The 15,232-nt window shown below is 47.5% G+C and overlaps 1 protein-coding gene across 1 annotated transcript in view; it reads right to left on the bottom strand.

Annotated features, from left to right (window-relative positions):
- The window catches only part of LOC121595897 (LIM domain transcription factor LMO4), a 166,735-nt gene that overhangs the window by 66,520 nt on the left and 84,983 nt on the right, over positions 1-15,232 (bottom strand). The window contains exon 5 of the mRNA XM_041920283.1: positions 1,143-1,213. The gene's annotated coding sequence lies outside the window, so the exon portion shown is untranslated. The remainder of the gene's footprint in view (positions 1-1,142; positions 1,214-15,232) is intronic.

The raw sequence follows: 15,232 nt of genomic DNA, 5'->3' as shown, positions 1-15,232 counted from the left end.
TACTCCGGCACGAACAACAAATTGAGGAAAAAACCGCCACCTTTGCTGCATGGTTGTGGGAGTGCCACCCAAAACTGAAGCACCCATGCACGATGAAAAGGAAAATATCTCTTGCCCGGAAACACACACACACACACACACAGTGGACACACGCTGTCCGATCTGGAGGCATTTTCCTTCTAATCTCATCGCCGGGGGAAACTCGGTCAGGGTTCTTAAAAATTTGACAATAAAACCTCTTTTCTAGCCTCTTTTCTTACTCTTTCTCTCTTTAAATGCAACACACATTCTCCTTTCCTACTAACGCCCTGTGGGTGCGCTTGGTTAAATTAGAGAATGAATTTTTCGCAGCAATTTTCCACCAACCACCATGACGCTTCGTTTAAAAATCCTTTCTTTTTTTGGCCCCTTTCCGCCCTAACCCATATAATTGAGCTTCCTTTTCCACTTGGGCCAGCTCGGCCCCCGGATCGACCGCCGCACAGAGAAGACGCAAAGGTATAATCCTAATTAATTTATTCAAATTAAGAACGATACAAGCGCCAGATAACGAACCGAGCTGCACGGCACGCCGACCCCGTTCCCCCGTTTTTTTTTTGTGTGTCCGGGCGCCCGGGCTTGGAGATCATCTCGTGGGTAAGGAAATGGCATGCTGTAAGAAAATGCCGACCGAAACACGGAGCCTGCCGTTGTTGGAGTCAGTTTTGATCGACGGTTGGGTGTGTTTTGTCCCTGGTTTTGGTTATTTTTTCTTTACAATGGAGCTGCGTCTTTTTTTCCTTTGAGAGCAATTTCTTTTGGAATGGAAAACCAAGAAAAGGGGGAGCGCCAGTTGAAGAAAATGTTCCTAGCAAGCTTGCGAGGACACAAAATGGGGGTCCCGTTGTGTGGGAGAGCAAAAAGGGAAAAGAAAAGATTCAATTGGCACTGGTATGGCGTGGTTTTTTTTCCGCCTGCGTGTGTCAACTCTCCTTCGCTCTGTTTTTCTCTCTGCCAACAGTTCGACATAATTAACGGGCAAAATTTTTACAGTGGAGCAAAAAAACAAAAACGACAAAAAGAGTGGAGAAAATGGGACCAAGAAGAGAAGGAAAGAGAGAGAGAGAGAGAGAGGGCAAAATCATCAAAAGAAAAGAACTTACCTTGCCCGGTGGATGTGTATTATCCTTTTAAGTTAATTATATCCTTAATTACGCTGATAATATCGCATAATCTGGAAGAGACAAAGCAAAAACAGAGCATAAAAATAGATGGAAGCGGCAAGAAAGAGGTAAACATGGGCAAAGATGAGAAATGGGCGAGTGTGGGGGATGGCAGGAACAAAAGGCTTACCCACCCAAACAGGACCGAACCACCCGCAGCACCCGTAACCGAGCGCACACTCAATTATCCCCAGAATGACGGACGTAGCGTCGTAGTGACGTCCTCGAGGGAGGAAGAAGCTATTAAATGCTACCTTTGGCTGTTGGAGGCGAAGGATGCCAAAGTGGGCGCTTGGCAGGAAAAAGGACAACGCCACCACCATTACCACCGCCTGCAGGGCACACACGTACCGGCCGGCCCCGATCCTCGAACGGCGTCATTTGATTATTTCCGGACTCATTTTCGGAGGCTCACTGCGAGGGGCTCACGGTTGGAGGCGTGCGGCTAGATTTAGGTTAATTAGACTTCATCATCAGCAGGTAAGGGTTTTTCTTTGTGCAAGGGGGATTACTTGGGTGTGTCGGAGATTATCTACGTTTGGTGTGTTTTTTTTACGTATTCCCTTTTAATTTACTTTCATATTTAATGAATGATAGCGCAACTGCTTCACCGATAAATTATATAAACTCATATCCTACGTCATCGCGTCAAGCTTTTGTAAAGTTTCTTCTGGATTATAACATTAAAAGCAGTCACTAAGTGCGGTGACTACCAGCACACATACACACACAAACACGTCACATCAATACAGCACCCTCGTTCCTCGTAGTAAACCGACCAATTCCTGCACGGTTTGCACACGATAAAACCCTGGCATTCCTCGGCGGGCAGCGGGCCAACACCGGGTGATGAAGTGGATGATGCATATCATGACGGCCGTGCTGCAGCCAGCGAGCGAGCGAGCGAGTGAGGAAAGCGCAACAAACAACGGCGTGCTCGGTCGGTCGGTCGGTTGGTCCCGGGACGGCCCCGGGAATAGCGTTGCGGCTTCGATTCAATCAATTAATTAATTAAAGCCTTAAGCCCTTGAGCGAGGGGGGGGGCATTGGGGACCGCCGAGGACGCTCATGTAATTGCAACGTACACACTCATACTCATGCACATACACACACACAGACACATTTTCCGCTCGCTGGGACGTTGCGTTTACACGGACGAGGTAAGTTTTCGCCTCCAATCCGAAAACACAATTCATCGCGCGTTTGGAAGAGGGGTCTGTGGGTGTGTGGGTTGCGGGGGACGGCAATCATGCATGGAAACGCGACACCGAAACCAGCCCCACCCGTTTCTCCACCGTTCGGGAGAGGGGGGGGGGGGGGGTGGTTTGCGTTCTTATCGATGTCTCGCACAGAACAAGAAGTCTAATAAATGAAGCCAATTAGTGAGCCACCGTCAACGCCACCGGAAAATGGGGGACTGAAGCGGAGGGAAGCGACCGACGGGGGGGCCTCACATGCACATGGCAAAACCCGTTCGTTCGCTTCTGGGGCCGCCTCTCATGCTGGTGGGAAAAACTCGAACGCACGAGAGGAGGTGAGTGTGTTTTTTTTCTTCTGCAGCTCCCACTACTCTAGCAGGGAAAAGCGCTTTTGGAAGCGGATTGGTGCTGCTGGAGGGACGATGCAAGATATGAAATTTGAACGGTGACGTTTGGCATCGGCAGCCATCAACCCAGAACAGGACGAGTGGCATGAGGGGAAAATGGAAGGAAGGTATCCCGAGCACAATCACGGCCCGGCAAGGATTCCCTCAATTAGTGAACGATTTCCACCAGGATCTTTCGTCCTTTGGGCCCTTCGCCAGTTGTTTTGGTGCACCGGTAGCGGGCCCGGGCCAACTTCCTTGCTTCCCTGGAATGCATTCAGCCCGGGGAGAGCAGCTCCGGGAGAGATGGAGAGTAGGAAGCGACGAACGGCGACGGCGAAACCAAGCACCGATGGAAGGCGATGATGGGAAATAATTAGAGCAATTGTTTGATTTTGGCCCGAAGCTGGTACCGTTGCAGGGTGTATAGCTGTTCCACCGTCGTCGTCGTCGTCGTCTCTGTCTCTCCTTTGCTCTACCTTTCTCAGAAGTTGTCAGAACTGCCAGAAACGAAGGCTAATTAGTGGTGTGTGTGGACATCCTGCTTGCTATCTCGCACAGTATCATGGGCTGTTCGTCAGGATCATCATTATCGAACGATGAAGTTGCGGGTCGGAGAACCATTACAAAGCTTTGGTCTGTTCTAATTAAATGCAAAATATGAATAATCCAGATCTGTCATACTTCATCGCACAATGCTACTTGCTGCATGTTTTTTAGTTTACGTTCAAATCTTTCCTCGATCTTGGCCGCATCCATCTGCTCCAATTGGTCTGGCTTCAGATTGATTAGCCTCTTACGCCAAACCCCCTAACCCCTTAAAAGGAAAGCGCGGAAAGAGAAGCAAACGCATGCAACACACGCAGTTCACTTCGGCAGAGAGCACCGCTCCATCATTGCGGCTGCATTGGCGTGCAATTTGTGCAAACGCAGGCTCACCTGCACCCATCGCCGGCGTGGAGCGCATGGTTGGCAGCGAAAGGAGGGCACACAGAGGGAATCCGTGTTTAATTGAAAACAAGAATGATAAGTTCATTAATAATTCGCGGCCACCTTTTGCGCGGCTGGCCCCCGGGGGCGTCTTCATTTGCTCGTAACAAGCTGCTCCGTCTCTGTCCTGCTCTGCTGCACTGCTGGAAGGCGAAACGGGGCAGTACCGTGCAGGGTGCAAAATGCCCTTGACACCATCGGTGTCTTCCCTCGTCTCTCAGAGCTACAAGCGAACCGCAGTGGCTGTTTTTTGTTATGGCGAATGTCGTGTCATGGCTTCGCGATCGCGCTCCATTCCAGCCAGCTTCCGTCCATCATCATTGTGCTGCTTCCCCACCATTGGATCACTTTTCATTTCGCTGTTCGTGTCGATCGCACATTGCTCCGGTGGGATGCACTGCAATGCACAGGAAAGGCAAAAAAGCACCGAGCACCGCACCACACACACACACACACACACACACACTGTAGAAGGGACAAGAGACACCTTTGGCAGGGAGGAAAACGCCTGCCGTTGCCGATGTTGGCTCCGGGCCCCGACAGCGCTACCGGGAATTGGCTGCCCGGTTGGGTCACGGTAACAAGGCAGGCAGCAGCAAAACTTCTTCATTAAACGCATGTACTGAATATCAATGAATTAATTAATAATGTTCCTAATTAGCGGGACATTAAAAATGTACATTCGCTACCGGGACGGGAATGCCCATTTGTCGTGATGGTGTGTCGTAAATACAGGTGAGGCGAGCGGTCTCCAAAGCGTAGGATGGAATCGCTTTGTATTGTTTAAGCGGAACTTGCTATGCGTTAAAATCTTTAGCATAAAGTATTTTGTGCAAATTTCAACAAAGACCCTTAAAGTGTTCCAAAATGATGAAGATGTCTAGCCCTTCCTCGCCAAAGCCAAATGGCTACCTTTTACATCGGCACCAAAACAGCACGTACTGCTTGCGATAAACGATTGTTGGACGTATTCCAACAATCGAAGGCAATCCCGGTGTGCAATGCAAGATGCGGATAATAGAATTTTGATTTTCCAATTTTCTCCCCGATTGTGCCTTGCGCGGAGGAGAAAACACACATTCTCCTTGCGGGCACCCAAAAAAACGGGACGGCCACGGTCTGGCCAATCTGAGTCCCGAGGAAAAAAAGGGATCGTGGCCAAAGACTAAACGATGGAGCGATGATTCGGTTTCGATTGAAATTGGACTCGGCACCGCCCGAACGAAGGGAACCGTCGTTGCTGAAAGCGCGCTCACACACACACACACACATTGGGGGACAGGGAAATGAAATTTTCATACATTGATTCGTCGGGATCGCGAAACACTCGCCTTGCCAGGGCAAAAACGAAGGTAAAGGAACGTACGATTCCGAGAGCGATAAGAGGTCTCACGTGTGGGATTTGCGGACGTGTGGAGTAAGCGAACGGTGAAGCTGTGGCGGAAAATTGGGCAGGAACTCTCTACGCCATGCATGTAATAAATCCACTCAATCAGAATGATGGATGTCGATGAGCGTTGGACGGGAGGAGGAGGAGGAAGGCTATCCGGGCCAGGAGTAGAATATTTCTCTCACCTGGACGTGTTTTTTTCGGATTCTTTTGGGGGAAGATCAATCGCACGCTAGACGGGCGCAGAACGGTAATGCTCAATCGGGGCCAGACGTCAAGCAGCGTATATCAAGAAGCAATTGTTCAGCATTAACTATGAAGCCCTTATGTTGAATTGCACGAAAAGGGGAAAACCAGCAGAAGGGTTGCACCATAAAGCGTTGCTGGAGGAGTAGAATGGGAGCATTTCTATTCTGTTTATTGGATTGCAGCTGTAATAGATTGAAACTTTAGAACCTTTTGGATTGGTCGAAGAAAAGAACGTCTTGCGTGTTCAAAACTAAGGAACAGAACCAAGCAAACGAGTTCTGCTGCTTTTGGAAAACTTACTACACCCTATCAAGAATCGATTCAGCAAAACAGGGGTGACATTATTCATTCTACCAATTAACTGTGCTGTGGCCGGCACAGCAAAAACCCGACCCGTCGCCTCCAGCATTGTGCACCGACCCTGGAGGCGGCTTGAACCGACCGGACCTGCTGCTGCATGCTGCCGAAGGAGGACCACCCAATTAAACGCAGATATCACCACACACTCACACACACATACCCTTAATTAGTTGCTCAGTGCAAAACACACACAAACAAGAGCAAGAAGTAGCGTCCAAGTAGCTTGTTAAATGGACAAAGCGTCACCCGGCCGGCTCGACAGGAACTACTAAAAAACTTTCCAAACAAAGCGAAAAAGCAAACAAACTAACGAAAGCAGTTGAGAAGAAGAAAAAACTACGTCTCAACAGTCAACTAAACCACCATTGACTAATTGCGGCATCATTTGAGAGTTTTTTTTTTGTTTTCGCCCAGTAATGAGCGGTGGAAGACGACGAACCTCGGCGACAACGGCATAGAGGTGATTAGAGGTGATCTGCTTCCAATCTGAAACCAATCGGTGGTAGAAGGGTAAAGAGAGGAAAGAAGGAGAGGGGGGACTTCCGAAAATGCCCCCCTACCAACCTGTTCTCCTCCCCTTTCCCTTCTATTTCCAGCGGTGCCACCGCAATGGGAAACCGATGGGCGCGATGGAAGATGATCGGTGCGATCCGAAACACATAACGATCGAAACGCCATAAATCCATCGTTAATTGGATCGCATTTAATGGGGAATTAAATCGTTAATTATCTTAATTAGTCACCGGGAGCAAACACACTGCCACATACGCACACACACACATACATTGGCCAGTGTGAGTAAGAACGAACCACGACACGGGGGGGGGGGGGGAAACTCAACCTGAAGACGGAAGTGCGTTGGACACATCCATATACCGAAAGAGAGAGAAGGAGAGACTTCTGTACAAACCATACCATGCGCTTGGCTTGTTTGTATATGTTGCTTAGCTTATGTAGTGAATGTGATGTGGTTTTTGTGCATCTTCACTGCATTCCTCCCCCCAACTCCTGGACTGTGGATGTTGATTTTCGATCGCTTTTCTTCGCACACGCTACGGAATCGATCGATAAAGATGCCCGCAGCGATCGCAAAACACGGACCGGAACGGTGGCGAAGAGTGATAAACGCGAGCGAGTGTTTTACCGAGCGGGAAATATTCTTTTAATTGCAGAAAAAAGGAAGCGAGCACTGGGCGAGCAGCAACAGCAAAAAAAGGCCACACACACAAAAAAAAGGGAAAGGTGGTCGATGGCTCTCATTACGTTTTGGGCAGCGGCTCGTTGTTCATTAGTTTAATTAATGGTCGATTTAAGAAAGTGCACGTTTCAATCAGTTGTGCCGGTGCGCTCGCGTACCTCCTTCCGAAACGGGCCGGAAAAGCGAAGCGCGTGAAGCGTTCAGCAAACGGGTAACATTGCTTAAGATTAATTTTTCATAATTTGCTCCGCTTTAAGGCCTTATTAGTGCGAATGGACCGTGTTTGTGTGTAGTGCGATCCTTTCCAGTGGCTTTGTTTTCGGATTGTTCCGTCCGGTGCGATGTGATGTGTGTTTGAGTTGGTGGTTAAAGTGTCGGTTCAACTATTCTGACAGTTTTTTGGTACAAACTAACATTACTTCACGTATGTATCATCTCTCAATACAGTTCAACAGAACCCACCAAAAACCAATCGACCTTATTCCCATTTCGGTGCTTTTTGTGCCAAATCACGATTATCAACCTCAACCGCGTTTCAGTTCGTTAAAAAAATTAGCACCCGCACCCGCACTGTCGCTAACTATGTCTGACATTTCCATTCTCCTTTAGTGCAATTCACTCGATTACAAGCCCGCGTGTGAGCTTCAATCGCGCTCGAAGCCCTCGATCACGATCGGAACAAGATTGTTTGTTTTCTTTGCCTCTTTTTTTCTCCTTCGTTTCCAAAACGCTGTTCTATTTCCAATCGACAAGCAACAAAAATCAAAAGACCCAGCCAGAGGCTTAAAGGCCTTATAAAAAAAAAGGAACAACATCATCATCATCGCCACCACGCATCGTGATCGTAATCTTGATCATCGTCATGATGCTCGGAGCGCGTTCGTTAACAGGCACCTAGGTCGACACATGCTCACACTATGGCTGCCAGTTCTAGGGGAAGAGCGCAAACAACATCAAGACGGCGCACCGTCCCATAATTTATCATTATTGGTACGTGGTCGCCGAATGGGCTCTCAGGCGGCTTGGCCACAGCCCCGGCCCATGCCCGTTCATCATAATTGATTTACGGCAACGCCTTCCCGACGAAATCATATTTCGCATTTGCGATCGAGCTCGAGAAAAATAAGGGAAGCCAGAACCATTGGGAATGTGGCTGCGCGACTGTACGTGGAAGGAACAACTTTAATTTCTTCATTACTTTCGCCCATTCATTCGTGAGGTGTGTGTCTGTTGTGCCCATTTGCATCGGAGCCGGCGGCCAGCATAAAGACAGTGCGCGGTACGCGGTGGTTTGGCGGTTTGTCTCACCCAATCGTCAGCCACTTAACCTCGCGTACTTGCGTACACTTCAAGGCAAGAGCCCGTCTCGGCTCGAGCCCGAACCCAAAGCCAGCAAATTCAACCGTTCTTCAGCGGCCTAGTGGCGTTTCATCGCCCCCCCCCGCCCCCCTCACCAGCCGCTCAGCTCAATTCCATTCACTAATGAACCACTTACTGACACTTAATAAATTGAGCCCCTTATTTATTTATTCTCCCGTGATTAATCCACCTGAGGTGATTATTACCTTAACGAAAAGACACGTTCGTCGGGAAGGAAAAGAGGAGGGAGAGAGAGACGGGAGTGAGGAGGAACTGGGAGCAGCAGTTGGCCCGGAATCCTGTACCTAAGGCGAAGGAAATGTTCTACAAACGAGTGTGGGGTTGCGCTTTTGGTCCGGAATTGTAGACCGGATCGTCGTGCCGTTCGTATGCCACTTCAACTGGCCAACGAGCCAAACGTGACGTCATGCAGGCAAGTCAAGAAAGGCTTGTTTATTTCAAGCAAAGAAACAAACCCGCTCATAGTATCATTTTGTTCCCAAAGCAATCGAAAGGTGTAAGGCAATTATCGATCAAATTGTAAACTACATGACCTAAATTACGCTCTGGCCCTCCTCCAAAGTGAGCTAGCATCTTGCTGTCACCTTGCAACCGAATCCTTGATACCAGCAAAAGACCATCTAAAACCGTTCATCTGATAGTTGGTCAACTGATACTAGAGATTTAATTGGTGCCAATAGAAAGTTTCCGGTTGAGCTGCCGTATTCGGTTCGATTCGAATCTGATTTAGCTTGTGGCTTGGTGGCACAAAATTGGAGAATGATTACGGTTGTAGACTGTATTTCAAAACGATAGTGTGTTGTAAAATTTTAAACCTTCACAGAATAAGAACATTTTTCGAACCTATACTGAAAAAGACACGTTGACCTCATTTTGTGTCTCAATTTCCCCACCGTCTTTGCTGCCAAACGTTCACGTGTCCACGCGTTTGCCACCTCTCGATTGGCCATTGTTCTGTCAAATCAGCCTGACACCATCGGGCACAGTCCCAACCCCACACGCGGAACACACCAGCCAGTGTCAGGCCAGGTTGTGTTGCGATCTTGGCGTCGGCGTGCGCACCCCAGGCCCCAGGACATGCCGCCACATACCGACGGTTCGGCGTTTGCAGCTTCTAATTGAAATAAATTAATGAAGGTAAATAGACGAAACACACACGAGGGTACGGGCGTTTGGGAGAGGGCCCCACAATCGAGCGCAATGCTGCCACTCGCTGTCAAGTGTCACGTTTTTTGGCACTGGCCCAACAACGGCACGTCGCGGAACGATTTGAGGTCTATTAAGATGCTTGACATTCCGCTGGGTCGGGATCGCTGATATCGCTAACAACACTGGCGTGAGTGTGTGTGTGTGTGTGTGAGTGTGCTCAGACTCAGTGTCTAGATTTTAATCATCGTTCGGGTCTATTGGGCGCGTTCTTGGCGCATTCATGGGTCTGCAACTGTGGGAATAGGTTGGTTGGATAAAGCATTTCATCATTTAAAATTCCTCCCAAAATAAACATACACACACAAATTAAGTGCTACAAATACAAAAAAAAGATAACAAAGTGATATTCACTCCCATCGAGAAAGGGGTCAAATGTCAAACGTCTAATGTTTCCTCTCGCGCTGATAGAAATGGTCTAATATTTTGACCGTTTTCATCCATTATTCATCCGCAGCTGATCCGACGCACCGACTACTTATCGGACGATCTCGAGATCCATTTGCAGCAATTAAACGGTGTGAAACGTTCGCTCCACAAAGGCAGGTGTGGCTAATTTATTCTAATATTTGAACAAGCACTTTCACCACCGAGGCACCTACCCCGGGACCCTCTGTATGCAAATCGGGAGCTGCATTAAATGTTGTAACGTGAGGGTATGTTGAACCTGTTCCACCTTCATCATCATCATCATCATCAGCCCCATCGTTGCTGATTATCACAGTTCCCTTCGCAGCCGTTGGGATGGAAAACTGCCACTTCATGCAGCGCTTTGCGGACGCAACGATCACGTGTATCTGTTAAAAACATTAACCAGAAACCTGTTCTATCCATCAAACCCCCGAAAACCCCTCCATCATGCAAAGGGGGGTTCACTGTGCATTTCTTTTGCATTTTGGCCCATTCCCTCTCGCTGGCTCTGGTGAAGTCCACCTTTTTTTTTGGCCGAGTCTTCCACAAAACCTTTTAGAAATGTCCAACCAGCTGAGCCAATGGAAATGAAATGGGAGATAGAGAGAGAGAGAGAGAGAGAGAGAGAAAGAGAGTTGAAGAAAAAAACACCTCTAACAGGAATCCATCCGATAAATAAGTACTTTTATTCCATCTTCCTGCTTCCTTCCCAGAGCTTCCACCCAGGCCAGCTAACCAATTCACGCTTGTGCCACGGTTGTTGCCGTTGTATCTATGTGTGTATGTGTATTGTAGCTCCAGTCAACGTGAAGCGACCATCCGACCGGTGGCAGCGGGGCGGACGGGGGCCTCTACTCATCTTTTATTTTTTTGTTTGATTGACATTTTAATGGAGTTTCGAAATTGAAATGTGTTCATATTTCCAATTCTTCTGGCCCGGGGAACCCGGGTGTGATGATGCCGTTGCGACGGGTGGAAGGAGGAGGAGGAGATTGAATAATTTATATTAGTTTCTTCATATTCACAATGCGGGCCACCAGTGGGTTGGGGGAATGGGGAGAGGAGGAGAAGACTCCGTGAAATTGGCCACCGGAGTGGAATAGAAACCGATTCGGTGTTAACATTAAACGGGTTCGCTTTCGACTCGTCGCCGCACCGCACGAGGATAGAGTTTGATCAGTTTTTGGTTTAGGTTTGATGTTTTGGTGAGAAATTCTACCCCGAATAAGTTAGTTAAAACAAGCGAATTAGTTTTTCCCCTTACCAAAACATTGCTTGCGTAAGAATTTCAGTCGTCATTTTCACCTAATGAATTGATACCAGCACGAGATGGACGGAAAACAGAATGATTTTCTCAACAAAAACTATTTGTGAAGGCAATCCAGATAAGCTGGAGCAATTGTACTATTCTGTCCACTTGAAGCTGTCCAAAATGTGACGAGGAATTTCGATTTGGCCATCGCTTCGAAACGCACGAAACTGTTGAGTCTTGAAGAAAACACTTTAAACGTGACGTAGAACAGAAATTGTAAAGAAATAAATGTGAAATTTCAAGAACACATCATCATTCTAGCGTGTTTGATTAAACCATTACTCGTACCTATTGATTCTCTGCTGCAGCACAAAAAAATACTCTAAGAAAACAGATTCCCTTAATCTGACCCTCCTCTGCACTGCCAGACCAGCCACCACACAGACGCCCAACATTGGCTCAATCACACGCTTAATTACTCGATCTGATAGTGATATTTGTTTATTTACCTTCGAGCGTGGCAGGCAAATAATCAAACATTAAAGCCAATCAGCACTCGACCGATGCCGCCCTGCCCAATGTCTCTGCCTGCGTTGGGGCGACCGACAGCACCCTCAGACAGGTCGGCGGCGGCGGCGGCCTCCCCAATCACATAAATCAACGGTTGCATAAACAAAAGCCACTGGACGAAGCAGTGACTGAGCGAGCGAGCACTGTGCGGGCGGGATCGGGGTCGCGAAGGAAAGGGCGCGAAGGAAAAGCATCAGAAGGAGGGCGTGGAGGGCTATTGAATGCATCGAGAGTTTGCACAAGATTAAAGATAGCACAGACAATGCACACGTCCGTTTTTATGCAATGGTATTTCAATGCTCCCTTGCAACATTGGGCCTTTGCAATGGAACATATAACATTCTAGTACATAAAAAGAGTTAAATAATCAACATGCGACAACTAAACATATAAATAAATGAGCAAATCAATACATAGATAAACCAAAGAAACGGAACACGCAGTCGGAGATGGCACAAAGCAAGATCAAATCCTGCTCAATATCTACAAGAACCAAGACAAGAGTGTGGACGCGACGGACAAGCTCGAGCACAGCAAGGGAAGGAAGCAAACAATACACAAGAAGTAATTAAACCGATATTTACATAAATTTTTAATCAAGCAAAACTTAATTAACGTCACATTACTCCTACGGTGCTGTCTTCTCGCACCAGCACCATCGGAGGTCCGACAGCTGGCGTTGCTTCGTTCGCTGGTGGCACCCCGACTACGCCGGCCGACTACGGGATGTCGTGGCGTGGTGATAAACGGATTCAAACGGTTCGGTTTGAAAGCCGGCTCCAATAAATTGTCTGGTAAGGTGAGGAGGAGGCGCGGCGATGCAACGCGATGAATGTCTCGGTTGGCTCGTGTTCATAATTTTATTGTGAAGCTGTTGCTGGACGGACGACACGCTGTTAGTTGCTTATTATTTGCAAACCCATGGTCAACTGAACTATTAAAGCCTTGCCTTGCTTACAGAGAGGAGCTTTAAAGGCAATCGAGCCGAGCTGTGGGAATTTGCAAGGAGCGGAAGGCCACACAGCAGCAAGCAAGGGCATGTCAGTTGGAATAGATTAATGCCGGATGCGTCCCTCGACATGAAATCGATTTCCATTGAAAGGAAAAATAGTTATTATCGATAAAAAATGACAATTGTTTCGATAATGTCTCAGTTTTAATTAACCAAAATGCAAGATTATTCCGACAAACTTCCCGCAAATCGTTGGCCTGTTGGTCGGAGCGTCTTCTTGCGTTGGCTTTCTAGCGGCAAGTCCGTCCGTCACCCGTCAAAATCAGCTTAAAAACAAATACTTGCTAAACCTCTCCGCTGAACGGTCTGCGAACGATAGCATCGTTGCCCTGCCATAATGTTGCAATCGACGAAGCCTACCAGTTGCTGAGATTGCTTATAATCGAGTAAGTTTACCAAAGCTCAGCCCCCAGTCAACTTGCTTGCACCTTGCTCGAGAGGCTCCGGCTTCAATTGGTAATATTTGCTGAAGGGATATGATGAGATTACGGCTGAAGGAGAACCCTACCACCCGGTCAGAAGAGTGCCGGAAACGAAGGGTAAAATCAATTAAACTAGACACTGGGCAAGATTTCTTCGAAAAAGCTCCTCCATCGTCCACTCAGAAGAAAGCAATCTTGTACGGGCAACATTGCAGGAAAAACCCGGGAGGAAGTGAGAGCGTCCGAACATGTGAAAAAGAAAGAGAGAGAGAGAGAAAGAGAGAGAGCGAGAAGCTAAAGGCAAGGATTACGGATAGGATTTCCCACTTGAGTAGCTTAATGAGGCAGGTCTGTACGACCTGCCCCTCTCCCGTTCAGCCGACACTCACTCTTACTTGCGGATGGAAACTTCGATGAAAAGCTTTCGATTTGAAGTGGCCCCAAAAGCAATTTTCACTTCGTTTCTGTGGCTCCTTCCTTCCGGCATCACGTTTCCTCGGTACGTTTTTGTAACAATTCACTCCCTGGCTTGCTCCCGTCCGTTCCGTTTTCCTTTGCCAGTGGAAAGCTTTCCACCGTTCGGTTCGTTTGTCCATCGTCGTGGCTGCTCTGTGTGTGTGCAGCAGCACTTTGCTTAATCGAGCTATTACACACGTACATGTGTGTGCTTATCACTCCGTACTCCGAGGGGTTGGTCGGTGCGAGAAGAGAAGTTTACTAAACGACTCGGTTGCCTTCAGTTATCCCGAGTTCCACACACACACACACACACACAGAGCCACCAGGCAAGCTGTACACAATGCAATGGATTCTGATCAAATGTTATTTATTATTTGCGTGTACTCAGCTCGGCTCTACGATCCGTTCTGCCGGGAGGTGCAAAAAACAGGGCTGAAGGATGAAGGATCTCTTAACTATTTTCCATTACTCTATCGAGACGCTTGGGGGACGGTGGGAAAGACGACTGTTGATGATGTTGGTGGCGATACACATTTAATTTAATTTAATTTATATCGAACTCACTCCACCGTCCTGTTGTTTTCACTTACTATCCGACCAACCGTGATACTACACTTGCTATTTCACCCGCTCTGTATCTCCTTCTCTCTCTCTCGCTTCTCGATGTGGAATGAAACAATCGTAAACAGCTATGGCTAGTGTGTGAGTGAGGGAATTAAACAACGATGAAGCGAAAGGGATACTTCTGTACTCTTTTATGTCAAATCCAACTAAATCAAAGCTTTTAATACTGTTCATTTATGTTTTATATAATTTGTACTGGTAAATTAAGCATACTTTTCAATTACAGGAAGATAAAGTCAATTTTGTCCTAAAATTTCAACTACATTTCATTATTTTAGATACAAAAAAAAAACTTAGCTAAAAGTATCAACGGATGATAAACGACAAACTGACTGCTGCCACCGACAACATCAACAGCAACTATCGGCTACTTCAGGTTCTAAATGAATTCCGTTTCGGAAAGGATTCTGCTCACCACCCACCCCATCCACCTTCGTACTCAACGTGCCACTTGGCTCGTGCTGTTGCTACAGTGTTTTAATCGAACAGGACCACTCTTACAGTCGCTGTTGTGCTGTTTAACTAAATGCTATCAGCTCCTCCCAGCTCGTTTTCCTCCTTTCGGCACTTTCGCTCCTCTGACAAAGTGCAAAAAAAAACACACACAACACAACACAGCAACGATAGATGGTACAAACTTTCAGACACAGCACGTGGACACACACACACAGCACAGCCGAGGCTGCAAACCCATCACAACCAACCAACACCAGCAGTACCGTGCAGGAGTGCAAAAAGTTCCAACAGCGCCGGAACACAGTTTAAAATGAAATAAATAAAATTGAAATTTAATTAATTTTCTAATTAAATTATCAGCTATACTGCCACAGTGGGCGGTGGGGATGGGTATGGGCGGCACTTGGACAACAGTACACGATACACGCCACCCACGCCAGCCCACCCACACACCCAAATGCCTTCG

Source organism: Anopheles merus, chromosome 3R (genome assembly GCF_017562075.2).
Source record: "Anopheles merus strain MAF chromosome 3R, AmerM5.1, whole genome shotgun sequence".
Classification (NCBI taxonomy): Eukaryota; Metazoa; Arthropoda; class Insecta; order Diptera; family Culicidae; genus Anopheles; species Anopheles merus.
This window is presented reverse-complemented; position numbering and strand designations above follow the sequence as displayed.